Genomic DNA, 13,965 nt, shown 5'->3' on the forward strand with positions numbered 1-13,965 from the left:
TAATTATCTATTAGTTGACTAAGTGATGGGTCTACATGTTTCAGCTCTCTAGTAAAAAATAATGGGGAGCTTTCATCAGGACCAGTGAAGAGTGAGTGGCAAAAAGGTGTAGTGCCACGTGGTGAATAAAATTAAAAAATAGGGTTACCTACACACTCGCTAAGGTGTGTGGAACGCGGTGTCAACACATTAGCGGACACTTGGCGCAAACCTGTGGAAGGAAAAACAAGACAGCACACAATACATATTTAACATTTGATGCACTGAGTGGCAGGCGACATACTGGTAGGTTTTATTGTGCCGTGAGATATCAAACCTGTCTTCAATGAGCGTACCGTAAGTGACACACATACCTATGAGGTGTATCATGTTGCTATGCAGAGGAGCGGAGGCAAGACCATTAGTAGTGCTAGATGATGCGTACAAACGGTCTGTGGACTACGGGTGCCAAGTGGTAAATGCCGCGGCACTATGTGGGGCTATCTGTGAAAATCATACAAACAGCCGCCAAGTGATGATTGCGGAACCTCAGAATGAGGAATGTACAAAATAAGTGGCCCAGGGTGCGCTGAAAGTGAGGGGCTGCATGGAGCCTCTGAGCGCTGTGGAAGATGGCTGGGCACAGACTAAAAACAGACAGATACTGCGCAAAAAGTAACAAAAGAGAAGGGTAATTACACTATGGCTGAGTGACTGCGCTGTGCAGGATGCGGGAGGGGGGCGCTTCTTACAAACGAACTGTAGGTAAAAGGAACAGGTTAAGAGAGCGTAGATGGCAGGAATGAGCTCGTATCCTGCTGGAGCAATTAGGAGACACCTTACTTGATTGCGAAGCTGCCATCGCCGTGCACCTACTATGGTCTCCCGAAGTCCCGGATGCTGCCGGACCCTGGGGAGGGAGGAGGTTAAGTAGGGAGGGGCGCCATTGAGTACGTGCATTTGTGCTCGCTAGCTTGGGCGTCATAGGCTTCAATGCGCATGCGTGAAGGGGAAGCGACGTGCTTCCGCGCATGCGCGGATGTTACTGCATGACAGTGCAACCCTCGATGTGGCGCGCATGCGTGTAAGGATAGCCCGGAGCGCGAATGGTGGGTAGTGGCGCTCGGGGAAATGATGTATATAAGTGAATCTGAGGGCGAAGCAGGTATGCTTGATAGAACTGAGTATTGCCAGGTGATCCCGCAGAGGGAGCATATAGAGAGGAGGCACGACTATATACACTGTGCAGTGCCTGGGGGCCGCCCGGGGGGGCAGTGCATGAGCGCTGGGCAGCGAGGAAAAGGGAGCCAGATATCAATGATATTGATGGGTCTCTGAGAAGATGAACCAGATTAGATGTAAGGTATGGCGAGGCCTATAGATAAAGGCTGGTGGCATCGTCCCAAGGGGGTCAGGGCTTACTCAGGCTGTTCCGGGGGGCAGTGAATGAGCGCTGGGCAGCGGGGAAAACAGAGCCAGATATAAATGCTATTGATGGGTGTCTGAGAGGATGAACCAGATTAGGAACACAGTATGGCGAAGCCTATAGATAAAGGCTGGTGGCATCGTCCCAAGGGGGTCAGGGCTTTCTCAGGCTGTTCCAAGGGATATTATCGTTCAAGCCGGTGATGTGGCTCGAAAGACGATAAATCCATCTTTGTTCCTGTTCTAGGAGGCGGGACTGGATATTGGGGATGTCGTTGTCCAAAGCCTCAATAATCACCCATCTCATGTCGTTAGTCGTGTGGCCTTTTTCCAGGAAGTGGTTTGTCATTCTGGTGGTGTTCTTCTTGCAGCGAATGGTGCTGCGGTGTTCACAGATGCGGGTTTTGACTTTGCGTGTGGTCATTCCTATGTAAGTTAGATCACATGGACATTTGATGCGGTATACAACATTCTCCGTGTTGCAGTTGGTGTGTTTACGTAACTCCCATGTTTTCCCAGGTTCCAAATTGAGCTGCTTGGTTGTCTCTGTGATGTGGCATACACTGCAGTTGCCACAGGGGTAGTGCCCTTTGATGTTGGGGAGGCCCCAAGCATTAAGTACCGTGTGTGGAGGTCTGGTAGGTGCCAAAGGTCTAGTAGACACAATGGTGTCCTTGATGGATCTTGACCTTTTGGTAGAGAGAAGGGGAGGGTCCCAATTCAGGTGGCCTGTGTGGAGGATCTTCCAGTTCTTTTTAATGATCTGTGCCACTTTGTTGGACACTGTGTTGTACGTGGTGACACAAGTGAGTGGGGGAGGGGTGGGTTCCTTTGGGTACGTTGTGAGAAGACCCTCTCGGTTTTGATTTCTGGCCCTTTTGTTGGCGGTCTTTGTTATGTGCCTTGGGTAACCGCGTTCGTGCAGTTTAAGGCAGAGGTCTTGGGCTTGTGCTTTGTAGTCCTTGGGATCGCTACAGTTTCTGCGAAGTCGCAGAAATTGGCCATATGGGAGATTCTCCCGGAGGGCACGTGGGTGGAAGCTGGAAAAATGGAGGAGGGAGTTACGTGCAGTGGGTTTGAAGTGTGTTTTACTCATGAGACCCCCTGCCACTGCATATATGTCGAGATCCAGAAATGTGGTATGGTATCTGTCAAAGCTGTGTGTGAAGCGCAAGTTTGGGTCACACGTGTTTAACCAATCACAGAAGGAAATGAGGGTTTCGCTCGAACCTTCCCAGATAAGGAGAATGTCATCAATGTAGCGTTTGTAGAACTTGATGTGTGGATTGCGTGGCTGGTTGTTGTTGAGCAGATGTTTGGTCTCAAAGCTGAAAACATACAGGCCCGCTATGCTGGGAGCGAAAACGCTCCCCATTGATGTACCATACTTCTGTAGGTAGAGCTTGCACTCATATTCAAAGTAATTATCCTTGAGTGCGAGGGTAGCGCATTTCAGGACAAAAGAGGGGGGCGTGTGGTATTGCCAATCTGCCTCATTGAGGGCCTGTTCAAGAACACGTAGGGTATCATCTTGGGGGAGGCTGGTGTACAGGCTCTCCACGTCCAGTGATACCAGGAAGGAGTTTTCGGGGTCGTAGTGAATGTTGGCTAAGAGTCCCAGCAGATCTTTAGTGTCTTTAAGATACGTGCTTGTGGACTGGACCAAAGGTTTAGAGAGCTGAAACATGTAGACCCATCACTTAGTCAACTAATAGATAATTACTTCTTCATTAGCCTTTTAACCAATACCCTGAGCCGCCAAAATAAATTTTTCTATGGTAAGGATCCTCAGCGGTATTTTTTAACTTTCACCACATCACACTTCTGCACCACACCAGCTCCGCTGTAGTCAGGCGTCGCAGCACAACCGGGAGGCACTCGGCCACCCGGTTGGGGCCCCGATGATGAAGCATGACACCAACCAGGTTGGTGTGTGAGGGGTCTTCTAACCCACTTGGTGGGTTCCCAAACATTTGCTTCATTTGACCGTACCATACCACACTGGGCGTGTCCTCTTTTGAATAAACTTATCTAACTCCAGGGGATACGGACACAACCCCTCCTTGTTGTCCCTAGCTCTCCCTTTGTTCTTTATAGTCATTCGCAGCGCACAGCTGTGAGAGCAGATCTTCTCTTGACCTGCGCAAAACACCTTCCCCCCCCTTTTTTTCCCCCCCTACCTCCCCCCCCTCCCCTTTTTTCACTATGGCTGAGAACCCTGGTTTAGGGTTCACTCTGGATGATGTCAGTAACATCCTTGACAATCCTCCACTATTGGCTGACTTCAACCTAGCTACCTCGATCGCACAAACAGCCGATTGGGACAATCTCAATGAGAAAAAGCGCAACCGGATAAGAACCATACTACACGGGGTAATCCTTACTGAATATCTGAGAAACAACACCGCGCCAAGAGGCCTGATAGTCACGAATGCCCCACGTATCTTTCTAGAGGACCCCACCTTTCGGAAGGACTGGGCCCAAATAGCGTGGAGATGCACCCGTGACTGGATGATTCTCATCATCCAAACATCTAAACGCCTCTCTGACGCGTTCCTCATAGAGATACAAACAACAGAATCACATTTCAAAGCCACTCTCTCCTCCTTCAAGAAAAAACTAGAAGAAACGAACAAAGAAATAAATGAATATAAAGAAGGTCTGACCCAAAGCAAGATTACCAAATTTCAAAAAGATCTCAAGAGATTCTCTTACACCAAAACTTACCCATATGCCGCTGAAGACTTTCAACCACCCAGTCGAGCGGACATGTCAGGTACAACATCAGATGAAGACTCATCCGGAAGTAGCAACTCTAGCAATAGCAGTTATCGCCGACGCCAACAGGGCAGAGGGGGTTCCACGGGATGGCAACAACCGTGGACCCCGGGGCCCCGAGGTCCCAACGTATTATACCCACCCGTGTACCCCCCAATACACCCACAATTTGGATATGGTTGGAACCCACCATTCGGTCCACCACCTCCTTACATGAACCAACATCAACAACAGCCTTTTTTAGGAAGAGGCCGAAGAGGTCGCGGAAGGAGACGCAGAGGGAACACAGTCCACTGGCAGGACGACCCTCCACAGGGAGCACAGACGAGGAGCCAAACCCGAGACCAGCAACCAGGCCCGAGCACACGCTAAGCCTTATCACCAACCTCTCCCAACATACTCTAACATCCGCAGAGGAAGACATCCTTGAGAAAGGTCTAGGCTACGCACCTACGTCCAAGCTGGACAAATTCAAACTTCATTGCGAACTAGCTGAATTTTTTCGCAAATTAAAACTCAAGGCGTTCTTCGAGAACACACCGATCCTTCCTGACCCTATTGACCAGGGGGACACCACCCTCCGAGTTAAGTCTACCTTTGTGCCCCCGCCGAGCTCTATCCCCCCGGAAATCTTGGTATACGAGCAAGCGGTGTTCAAGGAAGTAGAAGCCCTTGAAGAACCCCACACATTTCAAAACACCAGTAAACAAGAACGACTGGCCTTACAAACACTGAAGAATAACCCTGACATAATCATTAAACCTGCTGACAAAGGGGGTGGCACGGTAATCCTCAATAAAAAGGATTACCAGCAGGAGTGCCTACGTCTACTCAACGACATTAAGAACTACGAGCTGCTCGATCATGATCCCAGCCCTTCACTAAAAGCGAAAATCGAGACCCTTGTAGGAGAAGCCGAACAAAGTGGGCACATCTCCAAAAGTGAGGCAAAATTCCTGACCACCACCAAAGGAAAAATACCATACTTCTATACTGTTCCCAAGATTCACAAGAACAAGTTTCCCCCACCAGGTCGTCCGATTGTTTCAGGCATTGGGTCCCTTCTGGAACCCCTCTCACGCTTCTGTGATCATTTTTTACAACCTTTGGTCCAGTCCACAAGCACGTATCTTAAAGACACTAAAGATCTGCTGGGACTCTTAGCCAACATTCACTACGACCCCGAAAACTCCTTCCTGGTATCACTGGACGTGGAGAGCCTGTACACCAGCCTCCCCCAAGATGATACCCTACGTGTTCTTGAACAGGCCCTCAATGAGGCAGATTGGCAATACCACACGCCCCCCTCTTTTGTCCTGAAATGCGCTACCCTCGCACTCAAGGATAATTACTTTGAATATGAGGGCAAGCTCTACCTACAGAAGTATGGTACATCAATGGGGAGCGTTTTCGCTCCCAGCATAGCGGGCCTGTATGTTTTCAGCTTTGAGACCAAACATCTGCTCAACAACAACCAGCCACGCAATCCACACATCAAGTTCTACAAACGCTACATTGATGACATTCTCCTTATCTGGGAAGGTTCGAGCGAAACCCTCATTTCCTTCTGTGATTGGTTAAACACGTGTGACCCAAACTTGCGCTTCACACACAGCTTTGACAGATACCATACCACATTTCTGGATCTCGACATATATGCAGTGGCAGGGGGTCTCATGAGTAAAACACACTTCAAACCCACTGCACGTAACTCCCTCCTCCATTTTTCCAGCTTCCACCCACGTGCCCTCCGGGAGAATCTCCCATATGGCCAATTTCTGCGACTTCGCAGAAACTGTAGCGATCCCAAGGACTACAAAGCACAAGCCCAAGACCTCTGCCTTAAACTGCACGAACGCGGTTACCCAAGGCACATAACAAAGACCGCCAACAAAAGGGCCAGAAATCAAAACCGAGAGGGTCTTCTCACAACGTACCCAAAGGAACCCACCCCTCCCCCACTCACTTGTGTCACCACGTACAACACAGTGTCCAACAAAGTGGCACAGATCATTAAAAAGAACTGGAAGATCCTCCACACAGGCCACCTGAATTGGGACCCTCCCCTTCTCTCTACCAAAAGGTCAAGATCCATCAAGGACACCATTGTGTCTACTAGACCTTTGGCACCTACCAGACCTCCACACACGGTACTTAATGCTTGGGGCCTCCCCAACATCAAAGGGCACTACCCCTGTGGCAACTGCAGTGTATGCCACATCACAGAGACAACCAAGCAGCTCAATTTGGAACCTGGGAAAACATGGGAGTTACGTAAACACACCAACTGCAACACGGAGAATGTTGTATACCGCATCAAATGTCCATGTGATCTAACTTACATAGGAATGACCACACGCAAAGTCAAAACCCGCATCTGTGAACACCGCAGCACCATTCGCTGCAAGAAGAACACCACCAGAATGACAAACCACTTCCTGGAAAAAGGCCACACGACTAACGACATGAGATGGGTGATTATTGAGGCTTTGGACAACGACATCCCCAATATCCAGTCCCGCCTCCTAGAACAGGAACAAAGATGGATTTATCGTCTTTCGAGCCACATCACCGGCTTGAACGATAATATCCCTTGGAACAGCCTGAGAAAGCCCTGACCCCCTTGGGACGATGCCACCAGCCTTTATCTATAGGCTTCGCCATACTGTGTTCCTAATCTGGTTCATCCTCTCAGACACCCATCAATAGCATTTATATCTGGCTCTGTTTTCCCCGCTGCCCAGCGCTCATTCACTGCCCCCCGGAACAGCCTGAGTAAGCCCTGACCCCCTTGGGACGATGCCACCAGCCTTTATCTATAGGCCTCGCCATACCTTACATCTAATCTGGTTCATCTTCTCAGAGACCCATCAATATCATTGATATCTGGCTCCCTTTTCCTCGCTGCCCAGCGCTCATGCACTGCCCCCCCGGGCGGCCCCCAGGCACTGCACAGTGTATATAGTCGTGCCTCCTCTCTATATGCTCCCTCTGCGGGATCACCTGGCAATACTCAGTTCTATCAAGCATACCTGCTTCGCCCTCAGATTCACTTATATACATCATTTCCCCGAGCGCCACTACCCACCATTCGCGCTCCGGGCTATCCTTACACGCATGCGCGCCACATCGAGGGTTGCACTGTCATGCAGTAACATCCGCGCATGCGCGGAAGCACGTCGCTTCCCCTTCACGCATGCGCATTGAAGCCTATGACGCCCAAGCTAGCGAGCACAAATGCACGTACTCAATGGCGCCCCTCCCTACTTAACCTCCTCCCTCCCCAGGGTCCGGCAGCATCCGGGACTTCGGGAGACCATAGTAGGTGCACGGCGATGGCAGCTTCGCAATCAAGTAAGGTGTCTCCTAATTGCTCCAGCAGGATACGAGCTCATTCCTGCCATCTACGCTCTCTTAACCTGTTCCTTTTACCTACAGTTCGTTTGTAAGAAGCGCCCCCCTCCCGCATCCTGCACAGCGCAGTCACTCAGCCATAGTGTAATTACCCTTCTCTTTTGTTACTTTTTGCGCAGTATCTGTCTGTTTTTAGTCTGTGCCCAGCCATCTTCCACAGCGCTCAGAGGCTCCATGCAGCCCCTCACTTTCAGCGCACCCTGGGCCACTTATTTTGTACATTCCTCATTCTGAGGTTCCGCAATCATCACTTGGCGGCTGTTTGTATGATTTTCACAGATAGCCCCACATAGTGCCGCGGCATTTACCACTTGGCACCCGTAGTCCACAGACCGTTTGTACGCATCATCTAGCACTACTAATGGTCTTGCCTCCGCTCCTCTGCATAGCAACATGATACACCTCATAGGTATGTGTGTCACTTACGGTACGCTCATTGAAGACAGGTTTGATATCTCACGGCACAATAAAACCCACCAGTATGTCGCCTGCCACTCAGTGCATCAAATGTTAAATATGTATTGTGTGCTGTCTTGTTTTTCCTTCCACAGGTTTGCGCCAAGTGTCCGCTAATGTGTTGACACCGCGTTCCACACACCTTAGCGAGTGTGTAGGTAACCCTATTTTTTAATTTTATTCACCACGTGGCACTACACCTTTTTGCCACTCACTCTTCACTGGTCCTGATGAAAGCTCCCCATTATTTTTTACTAGTGAGCTGAAACATGTAGACCCATCACTTAGTCAACTAATAGATAATTACTTCTTCATTTAGTTGCACCACATAGCCTTTTAACCAATACCCTGAGCCGCCAAAATACATTTTTCTATGGTAAGGATCCTCAGCGGTATTTTTTAACTTTCACCACATCACACTTCTGCACCACACCAGCTCCGCTGTAGTCAGGCGTCGCAGCACAACCGGGAGGCACTCGGCCACCCGGTTGGGGCCCCGATGATGAAGCATGACACCAACCAGGTTGGTGTGTGAGGGGTCTTCTAACCCACTTGGTGGGTTCCCAAACATTTGCTTCATTTGACCGTACCATACCACACTGGGCGTGTCCTCTTTTGAATAAACGCATGGACCATATAGCCATACCAACCAGGCAATGACCCTAGAGGCTCATCTCCATTTTTAAGAGGGTTGCGAGAAGCGAGTCTTGAACTGCCACCTCCCCAAAATATCCCGTGGGTCAATTATCCCAAAATCTAATACCTTTTGAAGGTCGTTAAAGAGGAGCTCCAACCACTGCCCCAAAACTCCCACCCACTGTTTCTTAACGCCCCAAGTCAACTTTGAATTCTCCATCTCAGATTAGTGGAATAACTCATCTGCACCACGAATAAATGTATGCCTGCACCAGCCTGTAATAGGAGACTGCAGGGAGAGACGTGAAAAGAACCTCTACTGGGCCATCTGGAGCCATAGAGAGAGAAGCACTCAAACCCTCTTGCTTGCCTTGCCAGTTTTAAACCTTTTTATTCTAATTTGCAGGAAGTCCGCAGATATGACCATGTATGCAATGCCAACACCTGCAGACTGATCAGATTTGAAGGATACACCTGATTCAGATAAACCTGAAGGCCCAAAGAATGCAAGGGAATAAGGTAACCTAAAGAACAAGGTTTCATATTATGAAGAGCATACATTTGGCTGTATTCTAATGATATGTGTCAGTCTTGACATGTCATGCAAAATCAGGGCAATGTACTACCATCCCGTTATAGCCCTTCTACCCCTAAAGTCCTTTGTCGGGTCCTTTATTCTCCTAAGATCTGCAAAGAAAACAATTGCTAGCAGTTGCCTCCTGACCAACACCACAGGTTTGCCAGACGTCCTCTGCTTTGCTAAGAACATTAGGACCCCCATTGCATTGAACTGTTCTTCCATACTGCCTGATTCAAATGTTGCATCATACGTCCACCATGCTGTCTCATATGTACGCTTAGTCCTTGGGGCGAACAAGGCTTCCATCAGGATTAGGACAACACGGCACCAAGCTTCCACAACTCCAGTGAGGATGCTGTCACCTTGTCCGTCTTCGGCAATAGTGCTCTAACTTCTGTCGACTTAAAATGAGACAGCCATCATCCACCTTTTTTTTTTTATCCCCGGCACATGCTTGACTGTGAAATACACATTGGAGGCCAGACATTTACAGATTGAAGCTTTGAGTAATCTCAGGACAAAAGGGCATTTTGCACTTTGGTTATAGATGGAGGTCACTGCGGACATTCTATCGCACCACAATAATATACTCTGATCTGCAGCACCACCACAATTGGGAGCAGCTCAAGGCAAGTAAAGTTCTTGGTGATACCCGATGCCACTCACTCTGCAATCTAATGTTGCATACACTACCTTTTGCCAAAAAATACCCAGAAGCCCATGCTCCCTGCTGCATTCATGTAAAGGACCAAGTCTGAGGTGAACTGCGCCTGCTGGCACCACGTTAAAATGCCCTTGGAATTACATCCAAATAGTTATATCTTTCCAAACCTCACACAATAGGCTTGTATGGTGATGCTTGCCACGTAGGCCCAACATTGCTCTAGCAATGTTTTTTGAGAAATCCATCGGCATCCCCATTAGGGCAAAGTTCATCAGCTGCGGGTTCTAGGGGCGCAACTGAAGTGTGACCTTTTGTGCATCTAGCCATTTCTCAAAGGGTGCCGAAAACCATAAACCGTGTCCTATGGTAACCTGAACACTTGTGCCACTGAGTTTATTTCTCTAGCAAGAAATTACAATGTAGTTGCTGGTGCTTCAGTTTTATCCTCTGCAAGTGGTACCTCTGATGCTTGGGTTAGTTTGTGAAATATCTGTTGGGCCTGCCTGCAACCTGAGGAGCCCAGACGTCCCATGAATAAGAAACCATCCAGGTAATGCACTATATCTTCTGAGGCAGCCAGCTCCTTCACTGCCCACTCCAGAAAACTACTAAAAGCTTCAAAGTACTCACATGCAATAGAGAATCCCATGGGAATGCACTGATCCACATAATACTGTCCAGCAAACATGAAGCCCAGAAATGGGTACCCTCCGGGTGGACTGCCTCTGTCTCATTTTGCTATCAAAGTTCCCATTCCCAGTTTTTGAAGTTTACGTATAGCCTCATCAAAGGAGGTGTATCAGACTGTGCACACTTCTTGTTGCAGGCCACTTTTTACAGACTGATTGGCAGTGAAGGACAAGTTGTTGAATCAGCAGAACCTGTCTAGCTCTTTTGTAGACATTAGTCCTGGTGGTGAACAAACCAGCCTTCTGATGGTGGGGTGTCAAAAGGGCCTGCTCCAGTACCAGCATGCACTTCCTTGAGGATCTTTTCCTTGGCTATCTCTTGCTATTGTGTACCCGATTGCTGATTCCTGATGGTGCATTAGAAGGTAAGGCTCGCACCAGAAGACCCCATGTTGAATTTGAGTGCTACATATTTATCTCTTTTTGATTCCAAGTGACCTTTTGACCTGATTGCCTTCATCTGCCCTAACTTTATCGTACTGTAGCCATACCTTACTGGAGTTCAGTCGCGGCACTGTGGATGAGGGACATGTACGTAAACGATTGTGTCTGGGCATTTCTCAGTTAGAGCTGCCGAATATATAGAGATCCCTGTCACAGAAAGGGTGGGTTCTACGATGTGTTGACTTGATAAATGCAGGGGCGGTGCCTGGGAAAAGTGGAAGGAGAGGGAGAACAAGCCTGATAAGCTATGGGTTTGGTGGTCAATGAAGAATTGGGTATCTTTTTCCTCATCTCTGAGGGAATATGCCATGCTATAGCAGATGAGGGAGCAAGAGTGAGTGAAGCCGTGCTAAAGAAGATGGTACTTGAGTTAAGGGGACCTTGCCCTGCCCCCGCTTTAGTGGGTGGTGTGTTCAATGAGGGTTGATTCCATACCTGGGCAACTGCAGTGCCAGATCTCTTCCTTTTGACCATCCCACCAGTTACAGACAATGCACTGGTACCTGCCACTTGGGCAACTGGGGCCAAGGATACAGAGGCTAGAACATCCCTAACTAGGGCCACACCTTGAAACTGGGAAGCTACCATAGCCGCCATAGGGAGCCTATGCGTGGGTGAAGGTGCAGCCACTATAGCTAGGTTGCTTTCCCCCTGGGATGTTTTACAGATCGCCACGTTACTCTGTCTTACCATCCCCACATTGGCATTGTTAATGGAATCGAGGGAACTTTACCCATCTAGGGGGGACACTAACCCTCTGCATTAGGCAACGCCGGCAGCTGGTTCCCAGTCCCAGTTCTCAGAGCAGGTTAGTTTCTGTAAAGAATCAGCACTTTTTTTGCCTCATAGGGAGGCTCACGTATTGCTGCTGGTCTTTTCCTCGGCCTTCGGATACCATCTTTACCACACAATCAATACTGTGGCTCTTCACCACCTTCAAGAGCTCTCTGGAGAAGCGAAGTTCTTCTTGCATGGCGGGCCATCCGTGGTTGCACGCCCTCACTTTTTTGCCATGCTAATGAAGAAAGACTGAGAATGACATAGTGAATCTGCTATTGCCTCATATCTCTGATCCCACTTGTCAAGTGGTCTCAATTGGCTGTGTAACCTGGGGTCTGCTCCCCCTTGCCCCCAACCATTAAAGAGAAATGGCCCAACATCCCTTCCTTTGGGGGATCTCCTGCACCCTCCAATCCTGGTTGTTTGCACACTTGTTCTCTTCCCTCAAAAATCTCCTGTCCGGGACCACCAAGAGAGGCCTAGGATAAATCTAACCAAAACTGGGCGAATCTTGTGCTTTGATCCATTTGTGATACCTCATTGCAATAGTGTGCGGCAGACCAAGAGCTCTGTGGCACCTTCATTTCTTATTATATTCCTACATAGAGGGGGCGTGGCTTGGACGCCGAAGTGTAATGGCGGACCTGGCATAGGCTCCGCAGCGACGCGGGACCTTTACCCTTCCTTCAGCCTCGTAAGGATGTTTTTTACAAGTTCGGTGAGCGGGCTTACCTGTGCGACGATGCGGTGAGTTTAAGTACCGCTGTCGGATTGTCATTTCACAGCACCAGTCCCCTTACGCTGCAGCGGCGTTTTTCTCCTCAGAATTCGCGGGCGCCCGCCATTTTGTATCGCGGCGCCCGCGTTTCTCCTTTTGCCGCCCGCAGAATGAATCCTTGCATAATCTAGCCTCGCATACTGACTTTTCTCTCACCATGTTTGCACCATAAATTCTATGTGCTCACCCCAGCTTCTTTTTGGTGTGTCACTCGGTGCAATATATTGATGCCAGGCTCTGTATGTGTCCTGTTGGAGGTAAAGACTTCTACAATGCGTTGTCCTGCATAAACTAATGGCATGACAATTCCTATCAGCAACCACCTGACAGAGACTTTCTTTTTATTTATTTATTTATTTATTTATTTATTAACCACTAGCTTCTTTAAGCGCTTCTCATTCTTCATGTCTTGACAGACTTTGTATCCGGTCTTTTCATATTGCATTTTCTTCATCTGGATCGGCATTTTATACCTGCTAAGCTATACTTTTGTTCCACTGTGTGACGCTTGGTGTGCTCTATCACAATATACCTATTTTTGTGCCAAATTGTGTCCATTTTTTTGTTTTTAGTCACAATGGCCAGCGATACCCATGCTGTTCGTTCTTCCTCCTCCTGTACAAAACCAAAGAGACACAAAAATGACCCTCCGTCTCCTATTCTCTCCTCACAAAACCCAGTCCTGGACTCTATACTAGACGAGGTACGTGGCCTTCAACCTTTCATGTCCATGACTAACGAGAAGTTAAAGCAGATTGAGGAGAGATGGAGTGCCATGGAAGGTAAGGTTGTAGAACTTGAACAGCGTGTAAGCGACTTACAAGACGTCACTTCTAAGATTCCGTCACTGGAACAAGAAATCCATAAGTTAAAACTCCACACAGAGGATTTGGAAAATCGCAATCGCAGAAATAACCTGCGCCTTTTTGGTCTTCCGGAGAATGTTGAGGGTCCTGATATGGTGGCTTTTCTGCAGAAATTTCTTCCTGAACTACTAGATCTTCCAACATCTTCGAATCCCCTCAATATACAAAGAGCTCACCGTTTGGGGCGTCCTCCTCCTACTGTCAACAAACCACGTGGAATCATAATGCTTTTCTTAGAATTCACGGAACTTATGCAAGTCTTGAAGGCTGTCAGACTCAAACGCCGTCTTATCTGGTCAGGCCATAACATCTTCATATCTCAAGATATTTCCAGCGCAACAAATGCTCGACGCAAGGAATTTCTTGCTCTTCGTCCACAGATGAGACACCTTAACATTCAATATGGAATTCTACATCCATGCCTATGTAAAATTACACATGATGGTCGGTCACGTTCATTTGATGATCCGGATAAA

The sequence above is a fragment of the Triturus cristatus genome, chromosome 3_2 (assembly GCF_964204655.1).
Source record: "Triturus cristatus chromosome 3_2, aTriCri1.1, whole genome shotgun sequence".
Lineage (NCBI taxonomy): Eukaryota > Metazoa > Chordata > Amphibia > Caudata > Salamandridae > Triturus > Triturus cristatus.